The 25,617-nt window shown below is 38.8% G+C and overlaps 1 pseudogene; it reads right to left on the bottom strand.

The window, feature by feature from the left end:
* Window positions 1-12,104: 12,104 nt before the first annotated feature.
* The window catches only part of LOC127662676 (usherin-like), a 388,775-nt pseudogene continuing 375,262 nt past the window's right edge, over window positions 12,105-25,617 (bottom strand).

Here is a 25,617-nt window from a genome sequence, read left to right on the forward strand (position 1 = left end):
GTAAACCAAATGTAGCACCTTCTCAGACTTTTTTAATAAGAATGGACACATTGACATTGCAAACTTGATGTTTGATATATCAATGATTGATCACCTATAGAAACACTTGTTCCAGAGTACAATACACCATCCCCACACATACTGTTCCACTAAGACCTCTGAGGAAGAACTTTTAATAAAAAAAAAATACATTATTGCAACAATCCATGTTTTATAGGATAGTGTTTCATTTTTCTAATGTTTGAAATAATTATGCATAATAAATATATTCACACTCTACAGGTTTAAAACATCCTTTGTTACTGAAAAACACATACCACGTCTAACATCAACATGCGACATTGACGACAATGAGTTTCTCACACATTTAAGACCCTTGATCTTTTGGCATCATCACAAATGTTCACACTTTATTGCTCAGTCTAGCAGGCAAAACACCACATTAGCAGAACTATCCATTAATACGGACAGAAAAGGACATGTCTACTGGATTTTCTACTTTCCCCTGTAGCCTGAGGATGTGCTCTCTATGTTGGCATGAATAATTTGGAGACACTGTGTCCATGAATGCTTTATGATTACGGTAATATTTCATAGCTACACTGCCGGTCAAAAGTTTCCATTTATAGCTTCAATAATGTAGTGCTATTTTCAGAAGGGTATGCTGTGCATCAATGCTAAACATAAATTATAGCATAGATAAATTATGTTCAATTCAATAGGTAGAATTACACTTCTGATTTAACAAAAATTTCCATACAAGTATATTACCAGATCAGTTTAGTCCATCCTGCAAGTCTTCACCTCCCCTAAATGATTCCTTAGGTTTAAGAATAAAATTCTCCACTTGTGAGAAGATTAAGAGCATTGTGGGGCAAATATTTCAGTTGAGTGTGTCTGAGTACGTATAGCCAATGGTTGATTAAAATTAATAAAAATTTGATATAGCACCGTTCTTAAAATTAAATTGGAAGCAACGGAGTGACATCAGAGCTGGACATAGATTAAGAGTTAGTCAACACTTGCAACATTTGCAGAGGAAAGACAATCTAGTGTGCACTCTAATCAGTGACCGTCACGTCTAACTCACAACCAGCTGACTAATAAAAAAGTTCCAGCATGATGAATAACTGATACATGTTTTTCATGGTCAGCCAAATAAAACGAAGGTACCTTCCAAACAAATGATTTATGTTTTCCTCTGAATTCAAGACACGATAAATTTAAAACGGTTACTCACAATTAAAAGTCAGGTCATTTTTTTATTTAGTTGTTAATGTGATAACATATTCACTCAGCCATTTGTCAGATGTAGAAAAAGAAAATTGAGGTAAGCAAGTATTGGAGTAAATTGTGACAAAAATGCCCTCAGACGTTAGCTATATCTAACAAAACCGCCCTTTGGGGACATCTGGGAATGTCCTCAATTGGAAAAAGTATTAATAAAAAAGGACATTTTAGAAGTTTTCTTTTAGAGGTCATTCTGTATTATTTATAACTATTCTATAAAAACAAAATAAGTCTATGGCATGTCATTAAAACAAAAATAGCTAAATAAATATGCATCTGTGTGAAAATTTTACAAGTGAGTGTCTGTAAATATGCACTGATCCTTCTTCGCTGAACTGTAGCTTTTCATTGCCTCCACAAACTCCTCATCCCCCACATGCTGAAAAAAGTCATTATCAACGGCAATTTCTTCCCAAGGCAAATGAATTAACCCAGTTTGATTATGGCTAAATGGAAAATCTTTCTGTAACATGCATGCATGCATTAACCTGGAAGACTTACATAAAATGTACATTCAAACAAAATAGTTCAACTAAAAATGAGAATTATGTCATAATTTACTCACCTTGATGTTGTTCCAAACCTGTAAGCTTTTCTTTCTTATGCGTAGTACAAAAGGAAAAACTTTAATCAATATCCCGGTCCATCTATTTAAAATTACAACCAACATTTTTGGATTGTTTATGAATAAATCCTATCCTCTGGATTCAGAAGATCTGGAACGTGATCTTTTATTAGCTTTGAAGTGAGTCACTAACAACTGCCATTGTATTGAATAGATGCATCGGAATATTCATTAAAATTAAATGAAAGTCATAGGGTTGGAACGACATGAGGGTGAGTAAATATCGACAGCACTTTCATTTTTGGGTGAACTATCCCTTTAAAGGCATGGGTGCTACATTTGTACTACATGGTATATTATCACTTTGTCACATCAAAAATTCTACCCCTATCATCTCACCATGCCGCTGTCAGTGCCTTGCAGGTAAGCATCCCAGGCTCCACCGCCTAGAGATTTCTTATCTTGAGTGTCAATTAGCTGACTGACACTGATGCAAAAATTCTGAGAATAAGCATGGCTGAGCTGGCTCTGACTGGGAACACACAGCAAAGATATGGAGGTCTGGTAGCTGTGGTTGCTGGTGCCTCCAATCTTAGTGTCAGTCAAACCCTTATAATGTAGATCCACAATGGATGTTACTCACCCAAAGCAAAGCACACATACACACACCACTGAACACTCTGATCTTTCAATCTCCATGCAGCGGCGAGTAATTTAGGAAAGATGAGAAAATGGCAAAAAACAAGCCACTGATTGAGGAAAGTTGTGTATTGTGAGGTTAACAATACATAAGATGATAAGGGTACCGCAGTCATTTAATCCTACCTATATCATCAGCAGTACACAATCTGCTCAAACCCCATGCCAGATTTACCACTTGTTTAAAGGGAAAGTTCACAAAAAATTTAAATCATATCACCATTCACTCACCTTCATATCTTTCCAAACCCACACTGCCGGCCAAAAGTTTGGAATAATGTACAGATTTTGGTGTTTCAGAAGGAAATTGGTACTTTAATTCACCAAAGTGACATTCAGCTGATCACAATGTATAGTCAGTACATTGCTGATGTAAATAACAGCACCATCACTATTTGAAAAAAGTCATTTTTGATGGGCCCCATTTCCAACAGCTATCAATCCAGCATCTTATCCTTGAGTAATCATGCTACATTGCTATTTGGTACTAGAAAATCACTTGCCATATCAAACACAACTGAAAGCTATTTGGTTCATTAAATTAAGCTTAATATTGTCTTTGTTTTTGAGTTGCAACAGTATGCAATATACTGGCATGTCTTGGGGTCAATATTAGTCAATATTAGAGATGTGGAAGACCAGACACAACTAAACAAGAGGATAACCTCACATGTCCTCAGCTGACTGCTTCATTGAATTCAACATTCTGCTAAGCTCCATAGATGAGAGAAATCATACAGGTTTGGAACAGCATGAGGGTGAGTGAATGATTTTCATTAATTGTGTGAACTTTTGCTGGGACTGTGTTTTCTTTACTATGGGTAAAGAAGACGCTAAAAAATAAAATCAGACACACAAGTATAAATGCACCCCAGAGAAGAATGGGGGTGTGGGTGAGTTCTTACCATGGGTTCATCAGGCTAAAGCAGAGCAGAGCTCTGAGGAAGGTCTCTGGAGCAGCAGGCACATGCCAGGACAGAGAAAGTTAAAGGTGGTAGATTTAAAGAGGAACAGAGATGTTAAATGGGTAGAAGTGTTAAGCTGGCTTTTAGAAGCCAGAAAAGTAGATAAAGTTTTTATATATGTTGCTAATGTTATTTAATGTTTTATGATTTGGGCCATGAAGTATTTTGATTGAACTGCACAGATGAACATATTTCAATAGGCCTTTAGTGTACATTTCCTTTACAGCTATTAAAATGATTAGTTCTCTTTTCTAACATATTCTCCTGTCCTAACTGAGTCCCTCTTGTTGTTAACCTGTAATATAGCGATCATTGCCTGCCCCCTAGTGCCCATGGTGAACATACATATTTCAAAATATGTAAGATATTATACATATTTTGTACACCGCTTATTCTTTCCCACTGGTAATGCTATGTAAAAATAAATAAATTATTAATAATAATAAAACTACTTAATGTATTTTGTCTTGTATTGAGTAAAAATATCTAAAGATACGTTTAATTGATGAGCAAAATGAAAAGATATTCAGTCTTGTTTTCAAAGAAATCGAACATAATTGAGAAACTTAATTCAAAGAGAAAATTAATTTATATTTTTAACAATTTATTATAAGGTTCTATAAATTTACATTAATCTTAATTTGTCAAAGTCTTATTTTTCATTGTTATATCAAATTAGTTCATAATGCATTGACGTTAATGAAGCGAACGAAACTTTTACATAAAAAAATGTATTGGTATCATTTGAAATTGACAAGTTTAAAATGAATAAATACTGTAAAAGCAAGTTCATGTTTATTAATATAGCTAACTAATGTTCACAAATACAACCTTGTTTATATTGTTTGAAACATAACTTCACATTATGTTATTATTTTTATATAAATATCTTAATATGCTATTAAGGTGTTTTGTATATGTGTGTAGACAGTTTTGTTTATGACATCACCATACAGAGGCAACGGCAAGAAAATTGTTAGCACTCCCTCTTCTGGATATTTGAAGAAAGTGCAAATTGCAGTTTTGAAAATATTGTATGCAAGAAGAAAATCCGGACTTGATTGCCTGCACCTGGGTGTTGTTGCGAAACGGAAGCGTTTAAGAAGGAACATGGGCGAAGTTGAGGATAGAGAGGTGGTGACTTATGTGGGGAATTTTACTTGAGTTCGTTCTATGGGTGGGCAATGATAATAGCGTTGTGGTGAATTGGGTAAATAGTGAATGAATTGAGTGGGATTAAAGTTCACCTGTGTGTTTTTATAGAGTGTGCTGTGCATCACAGACTCCCAGCTGCTACCTTCCCTGTATATGTATTGCAGCCTGGACTGTCTGTGAAATAGTCTGGGTGGTTGTGCGATTTATCTTCAGGCATTTGCAAGTAATTAAATAAAATAACTGTTACTGTTGGAGACTTGGTACTTCCAAGTTAAACAATTTAAAGTAAATGCTACCATATATACAACAAACTGTTGGGGTTTATTTTGCGATTGACCAGCAGACTGTATATTACCTGTTTGGTTAATCGATTTCAGTAGTTTAGTAGCTATTTTTAGATCATCTGTAGCACAACATATAGGGTTTGCTGCGTTTAAAAATAATACATTTATGTATTCTTTGCATTTTAAATTTCATCTGATTATGCTGGAAGGAGTCTTCAGATTAAGCATGATTAGTTAGTTAGTTACAATATTTCTACTGTGTGCTAAAGCTTTGTGTGCGTGGATCAGAGATTATACTGTAGGTACGTATTAAAGGATGGAACCTCAGAATGCAAAGCTACAGGTGAGTGCATTAAGACATCTGTGGTCTCTCAAACCTGTAGTCCCATATAAGGCTGGATCTGATACAGACACTGATTATGTGATGGCCCAGCAGACAGAATGGAGACACGACACCTTCCTCCTCTTAAAGAGTCACCTTCACCTGATGAGCCAGGCTCTGGCGCCTTTTGCAAAAGGAAACTACCCCTCCAACTGCTTTAAGGAGTCAGTAGTCTTCCTCCCATTAAGCCCTGCTGTCATTAAGAACCAGAACATCAGCATCCATTACAGAATCACTCTGGTCTAAATCTACATGAAAATTAAATTTCACCTTTATCAAGGCGTAAATGAACATATGGAAAGTTGAAGTAATCTTATTTACAAGATGAGCTGTTTGTATAATTACACGGGATGAGCCGCTAAAAGGTCAGGTGGGGTCGCTATTTGCATGGGTAAGTAATTTGTAGATTGTCAGTTGTAATAGCGCAGGCAGATGGATGTTTCTGTAGATAGGGTTAAATTAGCCTCAATAATAACCAATTACACAGTGATCAATCCAGATGATAGATCTAATTGGGAATATGTAGGGACTGCATGAGGCACTGGCTGATTTTACATTTCCATCTGAACCCTGTCTACTGCCAAAGTGACGACTAGATGTGTCAGAGTGTGTGTGTTTGTGTGTGTGAGGTGGGGGTGGGTGTGAAAAGGGTGTCATGGGGTGACAGAAGAGAAGGGGGGGTCACGAAGCCAGTATCTTGTCACCCTAAGAGAGAAAAGGTCATCGTGGTGGGAAGACAGAGATGAAGAGAAAGAGTGACAGTTCATGTGTGCAGAAAAGCAGTGTTAAGAATGAGCACAGGACAAAGAAGAGCATTAACCTTATGTAAATGACTCCCTGATAAATCATTATGATTGCTGGATAAGAATTTAGTGAAAAGAGATATGGGCGCTATGCTTTAAAGTGGAGACAGCCAGGACATCTTGGTGCCCTTGTATGAGGTGCAGACTTTTTATAGCTATTGGAGCACTTGCATACAGAGCTGTAATTAACGCGGGAAAATAAAACTATTTCATGAGCGAGCTCTAATGGATGTGGGTGTACACTGCAAGGACTGAATCTGCCCAGCGACATTGGCTGTGGCCACGCCCCTGTCATGGACACAGGGACAAAAGTTCCCTTTCTGTTAGGAGCACTAGACTAATTAAGATTTGACATAAAAGTGTCAATAAAATATGTAGCCTCTTAACATGGGATGGGTTTGATTTCACTGGAACACTTGCCCTTGTATAAGAACGAAGGAAGTGAAAGACAACAAAAGGGGACAAGGTAAGACAAAAACATTAAAGATAGTTCCATTAACAAGCAAATAGTTATCTAAAACTGAAATAATTACTTTAGCATAGGGCAATAGACAATCAATCAAGTTTTATGCTACATGCGACAGGGCCTCATGGGTGCTGCCATTTTAAAAATCACATGACCATCTGAATACTACTCACTTAATCTCAGTAACTGTTTTGTTATTGGACACTTTTACACTTAGATTAAATGAATCATGGCTGACTGTAAATAGTGAATTTCTACAATGGAAAACTATTGATTTTGAATGATGCTGCATCCACGCCACTAGGTGTCACTAACCAAAAAGGTCAGCTGGGGTCAATAGCCTCGGGCCACGAGCTATGAGACCAAAATCGCTCTGTATTCCCACCATTGGGCCAAAAGCCCCACAGCATTTCCCTAAAAACCACCTTTAATACACCACCCTGGTGCACATGTCACATACCCCGCCCATTTCACAAGCTAAAAGAGTAACACATGTTATCTAGTTATCTAGAATATCAAGTTTATATTGTATGGAAATGTTAGCTAGCTAACAGGATAATTTAACGTTGACTACTCACTGACTTTAACTGACATGGTGTCCCGAGTGGTCTCTCCACTAACAGCAGGACATATCAGCACACCGTCCATAATCTCGAACCATGGAAAGTTCTTCGTATGGTCACCTCTTTGTCCATTGTACATTTTTAAATGGATCTGTAATGTGTCCGGAATTATTTTCACTGAGATGCAGGTGAGTGATGTCACAAATATGTCAGCACCCAGAGATGTACAAAGTTAGTGATAAACATTCACTTTTATGAAATTATATTGATAAATAGAGCAAAAGTTCTTACATTACAAAATATTAATGCTTGTTTAACAAACGTTTACAGAGACTGGTTTACACAGTAAATTAAACTCTCTTTTGATGATCTTACATCTGTAGCACAAATGCTAGCGTAGCAGCGTTATTTATCAGTTGGGTTGCTAGGAAACAGTCAAAACATTTTTATGCTAATGGAAGTGTTGTAGTTTTGGTTGTGTAAACGTAATTTTCCAAGCATTGGGCAATGGAATTCCTTTATGGTCGGAGTTCATAGAATTCAAGTAGGAATATCCCACATCCGAATTGAATGAAACGCAGCACAAGTGTCTTGCTAAACTCGGCCTGTGATTTTGACCTTACCTCAATCCCCAGCAGACCTTCTTTGGCCCAAGGGTAATCGGCAGCCCAAAAACCATTAGCCCCGAATAAGCACGATTAAGCCCCGGAAGTTACTGAGTGCATCTTTAAAGTCAATAGATTAAAAATATGTTGTGATTTTTACAGTTCATTTTTAAGAAAATAAAACAAAATAATGTGTGCAATATGTGCAAGTTGTCCCTATGTAGCAAAAGATATGTGGTGAGTCTGTTTTTCAGCCATAATCTTGACTGTTTTTAGGAAAAGTCATGAAAGTTCACCCAAAACTCTTTTACTCATCTTTATGTTCTTCCAAATGCATATGACTCAATTAACTTTCTTCCTTAGAACACAAAAGAAAACACCATTCACTTTCATTGCCTCTTTTTTTCATGCCGTAACACTGAATGTTGACTGAGGCTTTTATTCTGTCTAATATCTCCTTTTGTGTTCCTCAAAGAGTCACACGGGCTTGGAACAGAATGAGTAAATAATAGTGTGTTGTGGTTAAAGGGGAACTTAAGAATTCTTGATAGGACTGTTAATGAACAAAAGACAAAAAGGTCCAAGAATCTGGTCTAAAATGAATCCTAAGGGGCTGTTCAGACCAAACATGTTCTTGAGTAAAAAAAAGTCTCGAGTTGTGTTTTTAAAAGGTCTTATAAATTGATTGTGTCTTAAAAACAAAGCACAACGCGAGACGCTGAAAAACAGCAACGGTCAAAGGCGTCGGTTCAGCACATATTTACATAGAAAGACAATTAAAAAAACAGCACGGACAGATTAAGAACAGTGTTTTATGTCACAGAAACTGGACCACAGTATAAGCAGGCATGGACATCCTTTCAGTGACTACACAAATCCATAGTTAGCAACCTCCCTGGGGAGAGCCAATAGGCATTAAAAGGTCTTTCCAATACTTGTACATTTGGGAGGCCTAACAGCTAATTCAATGGCTTCGATCATTATCGTCAGCATTCACCAAGGGCCAGATTAATGGCCCTGCCGCTTGTCCGTCATCACTCAGCTCCGCCCGCCAGTTGTCATAAATTACCGCTCATAAATAAGATGGAACAATCACGCAAACTCTATCAATTTAGCCCTGATCAGCCCATGCCTCTCAAGTCTGACAGTCAAATGCTAATGTTATTTTGCTCCAAAGGCTAGGCTGTCAATTAAGAAAGGTCTCGTGCGATGAATATTGTGAGTTAGATTAAACACATGTCTATGTGAATGAGAGAGTATGGATGAGCATAACATTTAACACAGCTGCAACAAATAATCATGCAAATTTAATGTACTTAAGGAGCAGTTTCTCTGGCATATTTAATCTTGTTTTGTAGCATGATTACTTTAAATATTATGCATTGATATGTTATGAAGTATTACAAATCTTGATGAATGATATTCTAGTCTTGAGACACATTTTTAAAACACCAATCTGACACCACGCCATAAAGACTCTCATTAGCAAGACCATACCTGCCAACATCAGATCGTGAAAAATAGGGAGAATTATTAATATTTTTTGGTGGGGGTCTCGTGGTTCGTATGTGCAAGGAACGGCAGTCGGTGAAGATGGTGCCCCCATAAGGAGTAGGTGCACTACTGCGTAATATGCATATAGGGAGTGGTAGTACCGGTCAGTAATACTACTGAAAGTGAGTATTGCAATGAAAGTGAACAGAGACTGAGGCAAATATTCTGCCCAACATCTCCTTTTGTGTTTAACAGTGGAAAGAAAGTATTATAGGTCTGGAACAACATGAGTGTGAATAAAGGGTGACAAAAAATATATTTTTTGGGTGAACTATTCCTATAAGTCTGTTCTTTCTTTTTGTATTGTAGTAAATTAGTAAATATAAAAATGTAAAATCAAATGCACTAATGACCGAAACCCAGAGTGTAAACTAAGCACAAAGTACAAAAACTAAACAGCTGTGTGACCTGTACTCGTAGGCTGTGTAGGGTAGGAGTTTGTCATCGTGGCTAGAGGTTGAGGAGAGGCGGTACACCAGTGTAGATGCAGATCGGCTTTATGTGTCTGAAACCTGCTTCCGGTACAGCCTGTAGTGCAGTAGTTTGCCAATGGGTTCAGTTGGAGGAGACCAGGACAACAGAAAGATGGTCTGTATGACCTTAGTGTTGGTCTGTAGCTCCAGCAATGGAGCAGGTTGGCCAGTAGGGGACGCCTCATGTGTCTGTATTGAAGACCAGTCTCTAGCAGCAGCACAAGTAGGGATCAGGCTTCTACCATTATTAAAAAAATAAAAAAAATAAAATAAATAAATAAAAATAAAATACAGATAAATAAATATTAAAATCCAAGTGCTAACATTATTTATTTTTTATTATATATTTTATAGTTATATAATTATAATAGTTAAGTTATGATTTTATACCATTATATAGTTTTTATAGTCTACTTGATGCATTACCAATATAAACAAAAACATATTTTTATTTGCTTATCTAAGTAAATAAGGGTATTTTTTGTATATAGTGATTTGCAAGGCTGCTATGATGTTATGGTTGGTTGCTAGGTTGTAGCTAGGTGGTTGCTTGAGTGTTCTGGTTGGTTGCTAGAGTGCTGTTAGACAATTGCTTTGTTCTGGTGGTTTCTAGGTGGGTTATTGCTGGGCCAAGAGCCCACCCCAAATTCTGTATGATATTCTGGTCCATTTTCCAATATATTTGGCAGAATAGACAGTGAATAGGTCTCTCCTTCCGTAGGTCACCAGCGATGGACTGAAGGAGAAAAGAGAGATACAAGAGGAGAGCAGGAGAATAGAGGGAAGGTCGTTTGAAGAGGCAATGAGTGGTGAGTTGATAATGTTGATGAACCATTATCATCACCCCACTTATCTGGATTTCACTTCAGCATACGTACACAGCTCAGACTTTAGTCATTCCTCATCTGAGTGCCTCCTCCTTGTGACTGCCTTTGTCTATGCCAAGGATGGAAACATTACAAAAGGCTCAAGGTTAACTCCTTCCCTTGCCCTAGACGATTCTGTCTCTCTCCCTCTCCCTCTTTTTTCTTCTCTCATTTGGTTTTATCAATGAATTTTTAAAATGGGAACTATGGAGCTAATGTGTACTATGGCTTGCATACATATTTTTATTCGTAATAAAGAATAAAACACTCATTTGGATTGAATCTTCAGCCTCAACACAAAAAAAGAACTGTAATTTAAAATCACAATTTCATTAAATAAATCAACTAGATTATGTTTTCAGTAGAAAATGTGAAACTTGTCACCATGATGCTTTGTTGCACTGAGTGGTGGCTAGGGTGTTGGCATGTTGTTGCTAGGTTATATTGGGTGGTTACTATGGCAATTCTAGGCAGCTATTAGGATGTTCTGGGTGGTTGCAATATGGTTGCTTTGGCGAAAGTCAAAAGAGTCCCTAGAATATTTGGGTTGCAAGGGTGTCAATATTGTGTTCTGGGTGGTTGCTAGGTGGTTTAATTCTGGCACATAAGAACCCCTAGATTTCTAGGGTTGTTTGGGTGTTGGTTTTGTGTTCTGGGTGGTTGCTAGGGTGTATTGGGCGATTGCTAGGAGGTTGCTAGTGTTCTGGGTGGTTGTTAGGGTGTTGCCAGGACATTACTATAGTTTTCTTGGTGATTGCTAGGTGGTTGTTTACGCAGAAGAGCCTAGATTGCTAGGGTTTATTGGGTGTTGGTTGTGTGTCCTGGGTGGTTGCTAGGGTGTATTGGGCAATTGCTTGGAGGTTGCTAGAGTGTTCTTGGTGGTTGCTAGGGTGTTGCTAGGATGTTACTAGAGTGTTCTGGTTGGTAGCCAAGTGGTTGTCAACTGGCACAAAAGAGCTCCTAGATTGAAAGTGTTGCTTGGGTGTTGGTTTTGTGTTCTGGTTGGTGGCCAGAGTGTTGCTATGCAGATGTCAAGGTGTTTTAAGTGGTTATTTGCAAGTTGCTGGGTGGTTGCTACTGTGTTCTGGGTGATTGGTATGGGGTTGCTTATTGGTGCAAGTCAAAACAGCCCTTGGATTGCTAGGGATGCTTAGGTGTTGATATAGTGTTCTGGTTGGTTGCTAGGTCTTTCTAGGGTGTTGTAAGTGGTGGCCAGTGTGTTGGCATGCAGATGCCAAGGTGTTCTGAGTGGCTGTTTGTGAGTTGCCAGGTGGTTGCTGTGGTGTTCTGGGTAGTTGCTAGGACATTACTATAGTGTTCTAGGTGATTATTATTATTGCTAGGCATTTGCAATCACGTCCTGGTTGGTTGCCTCCTGGGACAAGACAAAAGAGCCCCTAGATTTATAGGGTTGCTTATTTCCTGTTGTAGGACTTAAGTGCAGAGGGAGAAACTTTGGCTCAGCACATTTTGCTGTGAAGCAAAGATAAAGCCTTTCACGTTTGGCTCAGTTGGGTCCTTCTTGTAAAGCGAGTAACTGAGGTTGAGCGGGGGGTCCTACTGCACCATGATGCTGAATTACTTCACAGCCTGCCATCTTGGGGGTGCTACACCAGAGGGCGCTGAGTCCTGGCCATGGCAAGTGGGCTGGTAGCTGCACCCTGACAGTTATTGGCAGTGATAGTGTAACTTTACTCTACACTGAGAAATAACTTTACTCTACACTGATTCTGGGCCTGTGACTTTAACTGTTGGGGCTTTAACAGCTTCCCTGGTTTGTGTTGATATGGACAAACTGGCAGTGCAGCCACCATTGGTGCATGCAGTTAAGATTAGGTTGTAGTTAATGTGTGGTTGTAGATCTAAAACCAGCACGCTCAACCGTTTTCCCTGGTAGACCCCCTCGTCATTGATTGAGAATATATACAGTGATCTCCCCATTCTGGAAGGATGGTAGAGTGAAAGACACATTTAGGGAATTAGAAGTGAGGTCAGATACAGTTGGTGGCTCTGCGTTAGCGGGGGCAACTTCTAATGTTATGATCTGTGTTGGCTCACTGGTAACACAGCTAGCCACAGTGCAATCAATGACTGCATAGATGTAGAGAGTGTATGCAGTTAAATCTACTTCAGTGAAGTTGAACACACTTCACTGTCAAAGCTGAAATGAAAGCCAACATTGTCCCTCTGAATCCTGTAGGTCAGAAGAACACCATTGGGCTTCAAAGTAGGTGTTCAAGACACAAAGAGTTCATTGGGCTTGCCTTCTATATGACTGACAATTGGAGGAGTCAATCCACTTGGAGGAGCTTGCTTAGTGTGAACCATGAGCCAGGGGCTATCAGTATATCCTGCCACATTTCAAACATGAACACGAAACTTGTACCTGCTCCAGGGTAGCAGGCCAGACATATTGTAGGAGAAGTGGTTAGCTTGGGTGTTCTTTTCAATGAAAACAATCTTGGCTGTAGTACATGTAGTACATCTGTGGATATAACAAGGTTAATTGAAGGCATATTCTAGAGCATGACATTGCAATGTTATCTTCATGAAGGTCAACATACCTTGATTACTCCACTTGGAAGGGCTGGTTCAAGCCACTGTAGCAGTAGAGCTCGACCATGTTCTATTTTCTCCATATTAAAGTTTGCCAGGCCACTGGGAGAGGCTTCAAGAATTTTGGTCCAGTGGACACCTGGCCAGCTCCATTTACTGCCTCTACACGTACATTGAATGTGGTATATGGCTTCATCCCAAACACATGAGCCCTACAACACAGCACAAAGAAACAAAAATAACACACACAGTAACATACATAAATATACACATGCACATAAACTCTCATAATAATAATGATAATAAATAATTATTATTTATATAAATTATAATTAAAATGAATAAACAAAAATAATACAACAATTATAATTATTATCAGTTATATCATATATTATATGTCATATTAGTTATATTTTAATTATAATTTATATTAATAACTTTAAAAATAATGTCAATAAAATAAACAATAATAACATATGCATTTTGTAGCAGAACACATTTATTTATTTATAAATGTTTAATTAAACAGAAGACACATTATAAAGTAAATTATATTTTAAAATATATTTTCCATGAATGTATTACTTATGTCTAGATCAAGACTGGGGATACTTAAGCTATATAAAATCATCAGCATTTAACAGCAAAGGTGAACTATACAAAACTATGAATATTAAATAGAATAAACACAAAATTATATTCTTAAAGAGGAATTCAACATATGTTGCAAGTCATGTTTAATCAGAGTTTTGTGAATAGGTGTTTGTTTTTAACAGCATTTTTTATTACTGGAATAAAATGTCCAAATTAACAAAGACATTTTTTTTTCAGTAAACAGCAAACCTGCACTCCCCCCTCTCTACTATACCTTTGCCAATATTACATCCCAATCTATTACATCGCTGGGAGGCACTGGAGCATTTACCTTTTTATGTGGTTGAAAAATTTAGAACATTTGGACTATAAAGCATCAAACATATGCACATTGTCAATAGAGACAGCTGTTTCATTCACTTTATTTCAGCACAGAGACTTATATCCTGCCCCTAGATGGCAATGCTATCAAACACTTTCCTAAACACGGGCACCAAGACATTAACAAGCAGACGCTCACTCATCTAGGATACACAAGGCAGCCATTAAAATGTAACTAAGAGAATTGATTTTTGTTATAGATTTGCAAATAAAAAACGGGAATTGTTTAAGTTTTGATTAAAAGAATTGGTTATGCATAGATCCACCGTACTGTACTGTAAATAAATGACCAAATTCTCAGCTGTATAGAATCACATTTCTTATTTTTAAAAGGGGATGAGTGAGATGTTTTAATAGCATACATAGGCGGAAATCGAGGGGTGTCGGGGGTCAGGACTCCATCAGTTGTCCCTAAAATATCATTAAAATATGTGTATTGTAAATAATATAATGATATATTCTTAAAATAATTGTTTAAGAAATAAAATAATACAAATGCAAACGGGGCAACAACAAAAAACCCCATGGTGTCCCCTTCAAAAATTGCTCTTGAGAATTGTTATGTTTATTGTCCCCCCCAACATTTTGATGAATTTTTCGCCCCTGATAGCATACTGTAGCAAAGAGAGAATAAATCAAAATCTAAATATTGCAATCTATATATAGCATAAGGATGCATAGAAAAGAGTCAAAAATCTGACATTATAAACATAATGCAATTTTCCTCTTGTAAGTAAATGTACTGAAAAGAAGCTATGCAATAAAATATAGTTAATAACCTTGTAATCCACAGGGTTGTGTGAGTTTCTATATTGAAGCCAAAAGTGTTCAGATTTCTTCTCTTTGACAAAAGCACAGTTTACACTTTATCACGATTCAAAGCGGAGTTCCAGTAATTGAGCCAGAAATAGGCCTCGTTGCTTTAAACATTAAAGAGGTATCGGTCTCAGAAGCACATTTAGCATTAGCTCAGGGATTCATAAAGGGAAAAAAGTATTTTAAAACCTTTTCCTATACCCCTTTCTTTTCTTCTTTCAACTGAGCACAGGTCTCCCTTGTCTCATCAGCTGCTAACATATGTGTTATTTCTTGTGACAGTGCTGGGGGCTGCTTGGGCCAGGGGATGATTTTAATTAAGAATAACCATGTGGATTTGTCACAACAATTATGATGATTAGATGAAAGTGGAGATTCCTGACCCTTCAAAGGTGTGGGACTGCTTCATTTGCATACAGTAGACACACTGTCCAGGCCTGCCACTGCTGCCTTTACCCTGCGCTGGATTTTATTAGTATTACGCTAACAGCTACAGAACCCAGGACATGCCTCAACAAAAACCATCAAATAGAGTTATCTATTGCCATGTATTGTCTGAGATCTATGGAAATTTTAGAAGGTAATGCACAGATGCTTGGGTGCTTCTAAGTTGCTAACAAAAATAAATGACAGATCTTTATCACTGATCTTGGAAAATGGTCATTTTAAATGTATTTGTTTCTTAAAGTTCTTAATATTTCCTTTAAGTACTTTATATGGTCTATTATATGATCTTTTTATATAATCAAATTTAAGCTCTACATTTAGGCTTACTTCACATTTACTGCTCAGATATTTAGGGAAAGAATGTGGAATTTATTGGAATGGATTTAAATGGTAAAAGATTTGTGAAATAACGCTTAAATTAATTATTGGTAACTGAAAGTATTAGATAAAATAATAAATAAATGAACAAGGGGGTGTCAAGGGCCGTTGGCAGTCTATGGATTATTGGCATTTCACATTTCCAGAATGGGGGTAGATTCTGTTTGGGCCTGATTATACTGAAGCCGACTGAGAACAGGGATCCCCATGATACAGATGCAGAAAATGTTTTAAATGCATCTGATTATCTACAATCCTGCTATTCCTTTAATGGAACTATATCACAACTCCTGCATTCACCTTTAGCTCAACTGCTAAATGGTTCTACAGACTTTGAAGCTTCTATTTTAAAGTGTGCCCTTTTATTCTGTAGTAATATCAGACAACAACCCAATTCCTGAGATGCCCTCGACACGATTAATTATTTGTGGTTTAAATGTAAAGTTCTTCTTAGACAAAGCCTCAATCAGACAGAGAGCTCTTGAATCACTGTGCTGTTCTTCAGACTAGCCCAATGTCTGATTAAGGAAACCCTCATGCATGCAATCACACATGTGGACACAGAACCGTTTACGTCCTCTGAATGTGGTCAAATATGTATGACAATCAGGACTATAAATTATGGAAATTGTATTCAGAAAATAAGAATAGAAGCATGCAGTCAAGCGTCCCACTAACTTTAGCACTTTAAGTCAGAAATTAGATTAACAGGCACTCCCAGAGTGTTTTTAAATGGTACTACAAAAGAAACACAAGATCAAGTCGAGATCAGCCTTAAGCACTGTGTAGGAATTTCATTGCACTGTTACTATATATTCACTTATAGGCATTTTATTATTTTGGCTTTTTATACACAGGCCCACATGGATTTTGCTCTCACAGAGCTCCACACAACGCCATGTAGATTTCCAGAGAATTATTGCGTCCGTCATTTTTCAAAGTTCTACACCTTGCACACTCAGTGTATTTTTGTTTATTAAATATTTCAACTAAATTAATTGTTTTCAGCTACCAATAAAAGTCTATTCCTCAGTGTAACACATTTGACCATTTAAATGTATTCCACAGAGTTCTGCAGATTTCCCCCCAAAATTAGCATAGAAATGTGAAAATGGCCCTGTTCTAACATGTTCCCCCATTCCCCCACAGAAACCTGAAAAATGGCAATATACTGTATGTAAAGTACAAATTTAAAATTGAATTGTTCATTGAACTGTTGTATATAAGCAATATCACACTCACAATCGTGCTATATGGCCCTAAATCAGCACTGCTGTGATTACCTACGACACGCTGCCTGTGACCGAATCACAGCAGTGCTTACGTAGAGCCATAATGCCCTCTTGCTTGTGTGATATTGCTTAAATGATATATATATCCTCATATTTTAGATTTCTGTATGGGGATCAGAATCAGATCACGATCTTACATGAACCAAATCTGAAGTCACAATGGCCACTTTTGAGCACCTCAGCTTAATATATCAAACATGTAGCAGCCAAGGCTCCAACCTCTGTTCACATGGTTGAATCTTGAAGTGAATGGTTTATATATAAAAATTAAAACACTGTACTCTGTGTCACCAAGCCAGTTGACTGGGTAAAGCCCTGAATGAGATAAAAACTTATGGAGGCTCAGAGGAATACACAATCTAAACCTGTAGACCATTGGGAGCTCCTCTCTGTTTGCCCTTTCAGAAAAGGAGTGCAACTGGATGTAACTAGGGCCCAAACGAGCTGCTCTGTGTTCTGCTCGGATCATTCTGCACAACTTCAATAGAGCATATATGAGTCTACTCAAAGACATGGTCCAACGCTCTGCCATCATGTTTATGCACTCTTCACTGTGTTCTTAATGATAAACTAACAGATTGTAAACATGCTGCCAGTGTTTCAACCCCCCCTTATTTATTTATTTTCCTGTGCATTTTTTAAACAATGTCCTTCATGTTAGAGTGGTTACAGGCAGCAGAAGGACATCATTAGAGCCATGGTTAAGCTGTAATTTACACCATTAGGAAGGCAGGAGCCATTTTTATTGCCGTAAATTTCAGCTCTGAAATATTTGGACCATATGGCACAATTTGTGTAATAACCTTAATTTCTTGCACCCTTCAGGTCTGCTTGCATCTCTGCTTGCCACTCCGACAGAGTTGGAGTTCTGTGTGCAAACGCTGAAGCATCTATAGAGCACCGGTGGAGATTAAAAAGGTGTCACGTCCTGTTTGGGTGAAGGCATTGGAACAGCAGCCAGATGGTATCTCTGAAAATGACTGTCAGGGGTCCTGATCTAATCAATAGGATGTATTAATACATCTCCCATCACTGGGGCTCTCATGGGGCTGCTGTGCAACATCTGGAAAGATCAGGAGGGGACAAGATGGGAAGAGAGAGAGAGGTAAAAAGAATGGAGGGGGTTACATACTGTATGGAAAGCAGAAAAGAGAGCTAGGGAAAAAGAAGAGGGAAGTGCAAGAATGAGAAAAAGGAAAAAGAGAAGTAGGTAGGGAGAGAGAGAGCAAGACGAGCCGGGTCTGGTGCTGGCTGTAACTGGGCCTGCCTAATCTCTCATGTAGGCTTGATAAGTGTTCGGTAATGAAGAGCGTCTGCACACATGGTGAGGGAGGCAGCTTTTGGCGACTCAGACCGCCTGTGCTCCACAGCCTCATTCAGTCCTGCCACCATGATGTCCACATTATTCACACACACTGGCACGAGTTACAGCACACAGCATAGCCAGGGATCAATAGCAGCCCTGCCCACCAAAATAAAAAGAGAGTGAGAGTGGATGGGCATGCTCAGATCAGTCTCACTCTGCTCAAGTGATGCTGAGCATCTCCGTAACAACTACTAAACCAAGCAGAAAATATTTTTAAATATTTTACATTTTAGTGTTGATTTGATTTACACTAATGTTGGGCATTTACTAAAAAAAAAACAGTGGCACGACTAATTGCGTGACAGCAATTTTGCTGTTTTCAAAAGACAGTAGCTTTTAGAGTAACAAGCTAATTTTTCTACTTATCACTGATTAAAAGTAACTTGTCTCTGAAAGCTTGACAAGCTACAGTTTCAAATTAGCTTCCCCAACACTGTACTACTGTACACCTACAGCATGTTTTTCTCTGGTTGAATGTAACTTCCTTATCAGACTAAAAATAGCTATATGGTATAGCAGTGATGACTAATTTATTCTATGCATAATCCTTTATTCTCAGTAATAAAAACAACTTAGAGAACATTAACCTGTAGCCACTCAACAGTTGGCAACACCAAAATCAATATGATGCCCCACCGCAGGCCAAGTATTGACATTGCAGGCGGACAGCTGATATAGCACAAAGTCAGGGTCTGAAAAAGATTCAGCAGGATCGATGGATTATAGATGTAGCTGTGAGAAATTGCACTAATACCCACACTACAATTTCCCCATGGCAGGTGTTGTGATTGGACAGTGTCTTGAGCAGAGGAACATGGAAAAACTCAGGGCAATGCAGTTAAATTAATATTTGATTCTAAACTACTTGGTATTGTGCTGAAAAGGAGTAACATCCTAGTACTACAAAATATCACTACACATAATGCATACCAATTTAACATTCAAAATATATTAAACAAAGCTTGTCCATTTTTTCCCACTTCATAGATCCATAGTAATTTGACAGACAGACCTTATCAAATCTAAAATCCATGTCATGTGTATCCCATTTTGTCAGTGGTGGTGGCGTAGTGGGCTAAAGCACTAAACTGTTAAGCAGAAGGTTGTCGGTTTGATCCCAACAGCCACCACCATTGTGTCCGTGAGCAAGGCACTTATCTCCGTGTTGCTCTGGGGGGGATCAAATCAAATCAAATCAAATCAAATCACTTTATTGTCACACTACCATGTACACAAGTGCAACAGTAGGTGAAATTCTTGTGTGCAGTTCCAAGCAACATAGCAGTCATGACAGTGACGAGACATATACCAGTTACAATAAACAACACAATTTACATATCAAATGTACACATACTTACACAACACGATAATTATATACAATACACACAATATAGAATACACAATATACAATACAATAAGTAAGGAGTATATGAAATATATATATATATATATATATATATATATATATATATATATATATATATATATATATAATGTATATGAAGTAGTATATTGAGGAGAATATGTTGACAGTCCAGTGTGAGATTATAGATTAATAAAGTGCAGTGCTAATTATTGATCCTGATAGATCAAGTGTTCAACAGTCTGATTGCTTGGGGGAAAAAGCTATCATGTAGTCGGCTGGTGCGGGTCCTGATGCTGCAATAACGCCTGCCTGATGGTAGCAGTGAGAACAGACCATGACTCGGGTGGCTGGAGTCTCTGATGATCCTCCAAGCTTTTTTCACACACCGCCTAGTGTATATGTCCTGGAGGGAGGGAAGCTCACCTCCGATGATGTTCCTGGCAGTTCGCACCACCCTTTGCAGGGCTTTGCAGTTGTGCGCGGTGCTATTGCCGTACCAGGCGGTGATGCAGCCAGTCAGGATGCTCTCTACAGTACTGGTGTAGAACCGTGTGAGGATGTGGTGGTTCATTCCAAACTTCCTCAGCTGTCTCAGGAAGAAGAGGCGCTGGTGAGCCTTCTTCACAACGGCCTCAGTGTGGACGGACCATGTGAGTTCCTCAGTAATGTGGACACCGAGGAACTTGAAGCTGCTGACTCTCTCCACCGGTGCTCCATTGATGGTGATGGGGCTGTGTTCTCCGTCTTTCTTCCTGAAGTCCACAACAAGCTCCTTGGTTTTACTGACGTTGAGGGAGAGGTTGTGCTCTTGACACCAGCGTGTCAGAGTGTGCACCTCCTCTCTGTAGGCTCTTTCATCATTGTCAGTGAACAAGACCTACCACCGTTGTATTGTCAGCAAACTTAATGATGGTATTGGAGCTATGTGTTGCCACACAGTCATGTGTGTACAGGGAATACAGGAGTGGGCTGAGAACACAGCCCTGCGGGGCTCCAGTGTTGAGGGTCAGTGATGAGGAGGTGTTGCTGCCCATTCTAACCACCTGACGTCTGCCTGACAGGAAATCCAGGATCCAGCTGCACAGCGAGCTGTTTAAGCCCAGAGCCCGGAGTTTCTCATCAAGCTTGGAGGGCACTATGGTGTTGAATGCTGAGCTGTAGTCTACAAACAGCATTCTCACATATGTGTTCCTTTTTTCCAGATGGGAGAGAGCAGTGTGTATTGTAGATGCAATGGCATCATCGGTGGAGCGGTTGTTGTGGTAGGCAAACTGCAATGGGTCCAAAGAGGGGGGCAGAACAGATTGTCCCTGTAATAAGTGCACTGCAAGTCGCTTTGGATAAAAGCGTCTGCCAAATGCATAAATGTAAATGTCAGTATAAAAATAAAAAACTGAAAATGCCAGTGCAATTCCTAACTAGATTTTAATCTAATTACTGTACATGATATTTATTCCCTAACTTTAATTGTTTTGAAAATGACTGCATAAATTAGGAAAAAGTGACAGTTTTCATTTTTAATCTTAGATTAAAAAAAATAATTTAAGTAAACATTTACAAAATGATAAATCTGCTTCAGCCAATAGGAGGCCAGGGTCATAAATCAAGAGGGCTGAGGATACGTGAAAAATTAATTACGAGCTGATTAAATGCAAACTGACGTCACACATTCACCACTGAAGCCGACCTCTGGAGGTCAAGACAAACTCAAAGGACTGCCAAGAGAATAGAAGTGCAACTGTAAATTACTCTGGGTGCTGATAAAAGGCCTATCCTGGATGACGTTCATTAATTGCTACCAAAATAATTAATTTGTCTATTAGGCAGGCATCTATCTGGAGCTCTGTGGGAGAAGCTGAACTCCGCAGTGGGATCTGGATTCATTCCCTTGTTGTGTTGCTGCTATCAGGGGGCAAGCCTGCTCTGTTCGCACATGTTTTTGTACAGGAGCTGAAGCTGGAGCCTTTATATTTGGCCGTGATGCAGTTGTGAGCATCTGTGGGGAAAGCAGCACACTATTTGTCCTTGTTTCAAACACAAGAATGTCATGAAGCAGCCACTCTAATAGGTGGAACATTGGTGAATGAGGAATCTGTTTTAACATGCAAGCAATGAGCTGATCACTGATGGATGATCTCAGATACTGATGCTAGAGGTTGTAACACTTCAGATGCTCAAGCTGAATTGGAAACCATGAGTTGCATCCAGAAACCCATGGCCAACACTGAGATAATCTCTAGGGAAGTGCTCTGATATGCACTTATATGCAAGTGTGACAGGGCGGAGGGCGGGGCCAGGTCGTGATGCTGCACACCTGGTCCCTTATCAGGCTAATTAAGCCTCCGACGGATAAAGGCTGTGTTGATGTTTGTGTCTTTTGTTTAAGTTTACCATTAAAATATAATTAATATTGTCAAGCCGGTTCTTGCCTCTTCCTTTCCATTGAACCCCTTTACACTGGTGCCGAAGACCCGGGAAGGAGGGGTGATACGTTGTAGTGGAGTTCTCGCTGCTACCATCCACCCCAACGGAGCAGCCGCGAGGGGAGAAAGGGCTCCTAACTGACTGCCTGGAGCGGTCAGGACCGCTGCCAGGGGCGGAGAAGACCCCGACCTACCGTTGAAACGCGGCGGGGTCTGAGACCGCTGACCGCAAGCGGGGAGGGGCTCACTGCCGTCTATCTTCAGCACCACACTTTACCATGTATTTTTCTCATAATCGTACTGCCTATGCTTAAAAGAAGTTAGCCTATATTCTGAATTCTTCATGCTTTAGAGACTTATTTATATTCTGTGAAAAGGTATTACAGTGTGTGGCGTGATTCTTATGGAAACAGTGTATTCACAACGAAAGTTACGCAATACAAATTATGCATATCCTGATGAGCACATAATTTAATTTAAGTTCACATGATCATTTGTTTTGTTGTGCAGATGCTAAGTTGTTCCATAAATGTTGTGGATATATTGATGAATCTCATGTATAAATAGGATGCAAATAAATGAGGTATTTACCCCGTTTTAAAGCAGTTAATTTTGCCGGTGTTAGCAAGTTCAACTCATGCAGCTCAATCGGAGAAATGCCCAACATACTGGAATAAAGGTGCTATATGTAATATTTTTACTATACTAAATCATAAAATTACCATAATATGTCATTAGAGAATTAGGAAACATGCTAAATTGAAATACTGGCTTTTCCGATAACAATGCTACAGCCAGTATATTCTACTCTGAAGTTTCCATTCCGGGCCGGAACTGCACTGTTACCTTGCAGTATAATTTTTATCGTCATATTTTCATCAACAGAATGCTTTATTAAAATCATTGAATAATGTTCATGATGCACCTTTTTCATCTTGTCTTTGACATTTACATTTATGCATTTGGCAGACGCTTTTATCCAAGTTAAAAAAATTTAATGCTAGCCCACATGCCCTCCTCCATAGTTTAAATATTTCTCCCATAATCTCTTGAGAGGTTGAAGCTCTGTCCCCCAGACTCTGAATTAGCAGGGAGTAATACACTGATGCCTCATGACCTTTTCCAAAAGCAGTAATTACCACTCCTAGAGTATCTGCTGCTTTAGATCAGGTGGCGCAGCTGTAAATACCTAAAGAACTGAGATCTGGGAATCCCAAAATGTTGAACCAAATTTTCAAAGGATCTCAATAATCCACTCTCATATAGGTCACCAAGTGCATTAACCTCCCTCACAATCCACTCTGAAAGGGGATTCAATAATACATAATTTTGGATTCAGCCAAATACTCTAGGCAACATTTAAATGAATGTCCGAATTAAACACTCTGGACACTTTTGTCCATACCGAGTGTAAATGCGTGATAACGGGTGAGACTTAACTTCTACGGTTAGTTTTATAGAAAGGCTTTGCAATGGCGAAATAGGGGCAATAAATTCCTGTTCAATACAAAACCAGGGAGGGGCTCACTCGGGTGGAAGCGACCAGTGAGCCAAATGTCTGAGACCGAATGCATAAATAAAAATCTTGGGTAGTCCCAGCCCACCTATGTTAATCAGCCAATGCAATTTACTGAAATGTAATCTGGGATGAAGGACTTCGCTATGCTATCAAATTGCTATAATAACATTAACCTTCCCAATCATAGAAAAATGTAATGAAGCCCATCTGCCTACACCACTCAAAAACCTATTTATTAAAGGGTCAGAATTAACTCTATCACACAAATTTGCTGGGAATAAAATACCCAAATACTTGATGCCCTGTTTGGGCCACTGGAAGGCGCCCGGCTGAAAATCTGTTATTGGGCAGTACGCTGTCAGAGCCAAAGCTTCGGATTTAAACCAAGTAACTCTGTATCCCCAGAACTTAGAAAAGGAATTAATAATTCTGTGGAGGCAAGGCATATATCTAGTGTGGTCGGAGACGAATAATAAATATCATCTGCGTAAAACAAAAGCTTGTGTGCCATACCTTCCACCGTCACCCCTGGAATATCATCTTCCGTTCTTATCGCAGCTTTTAATGGTTCCAGGGCAAGACAGAACAATAGTGGGGAAAGAGGGCAACTGTGCCGGGTGCCCCTATCCAGAGTAAAATAATCTGAAATTAATCCATGGTGGTAACTGACATTTTATGTAATTCTGAAATTCTAAATACATAATGCTCAAAAATAATGATATGAATAACATAAAAAATATTTAAAGTGATAGTTCATCCCAAAATGAAAATTGTCATTATTTAGTACTCTCTCATTTTGTTTCACGCACTTAGGACTTTCTTTTTTCCTGCAAAATGCAAAAGATACGTTAAAGGATGTCCCTATTCTTTTTGATCATTGTATTCATTCGCTGATTTCAATACAATTGCCATTGATAGTAGCTCACTTTAAATTTAAAATGAAAGGTGTAAAAGCAGTGGCAGGCCATGCATTTTACACATAGGCCTTCGGTGCTATCCTCCCGCAATTAAACTGCCTTCGAATAACCTCACCCTGACACTAATCAGGTCTATAGGCTAATCAATAGTGTCATTCGACGTAACCACCCCATAGCCGCTAATTTAATTTTAATTGTGGGAGGAAACCATCATTATTACATACCACTATTACACAGTATGAAAGGATGTTGCATCACAAAGACATCACATAGCCCAAATAAATATTTACCAAAGAATCAAGAACAAACTCACAACAACTAGCCACATTGACTCAATGCCAAAAATGCCATAAAACACAAATAACACAATCAGGAATCAACAGGCTTCCCAGATTCTAGCCAAGCTGCTGGGCATAAATGCACATGCCACACTCACACACACTCAAAAGCACAGACAGGCCACTGAATCTGAACATTATTCACACTAGTAGCAACGATCTAAAGCAAGCAATAATGATAATAAATAGCTAGTAACAGGCCCGGCGCCAAGATTAAATCTGTCTGTCTATCGATCTCCTCCGCTGTGTTTCAGTACTATGGACCGCAACCTACAACACTAACTTCACAGCCTGGCTAGTAAAGATACATAAAAATACATCAAACTTACCAAAGCTGCTCATCATTTGAAGAAAAAAAGCCCATCCTCCGTTCTTTCTTTATAAAGAGTTCAATGACACGGTTGTACAGTACATCGGTGCGTTTCAGTTCCAATAAAAGTTCCTTCTCGATTGCCATGGAGGCCAGTGCTGACAGTCGAGCCTGTCCAGTCTTATTTCTTAAATACGTTTTAATGCGTTTTAGGGCTGAAAATGTCCGCTCTACAGAGGCAGTA

The sequence above is a fragment of the Xyrauchen texanus genome, chromosome 22 (assembly GCF_025860055.1).
Source record: "Xyrauchen texanus isolate HMW12.3.18 chromosome 22, RBS_HiC_50CHRs, whole genome shotgun sequence".
NCBI lineage: Eukaryota > Metazoa > Chordata > Actinopteri > Cypriniformes > Catostomidae > Xyrauchen > Xyrauchen texanus.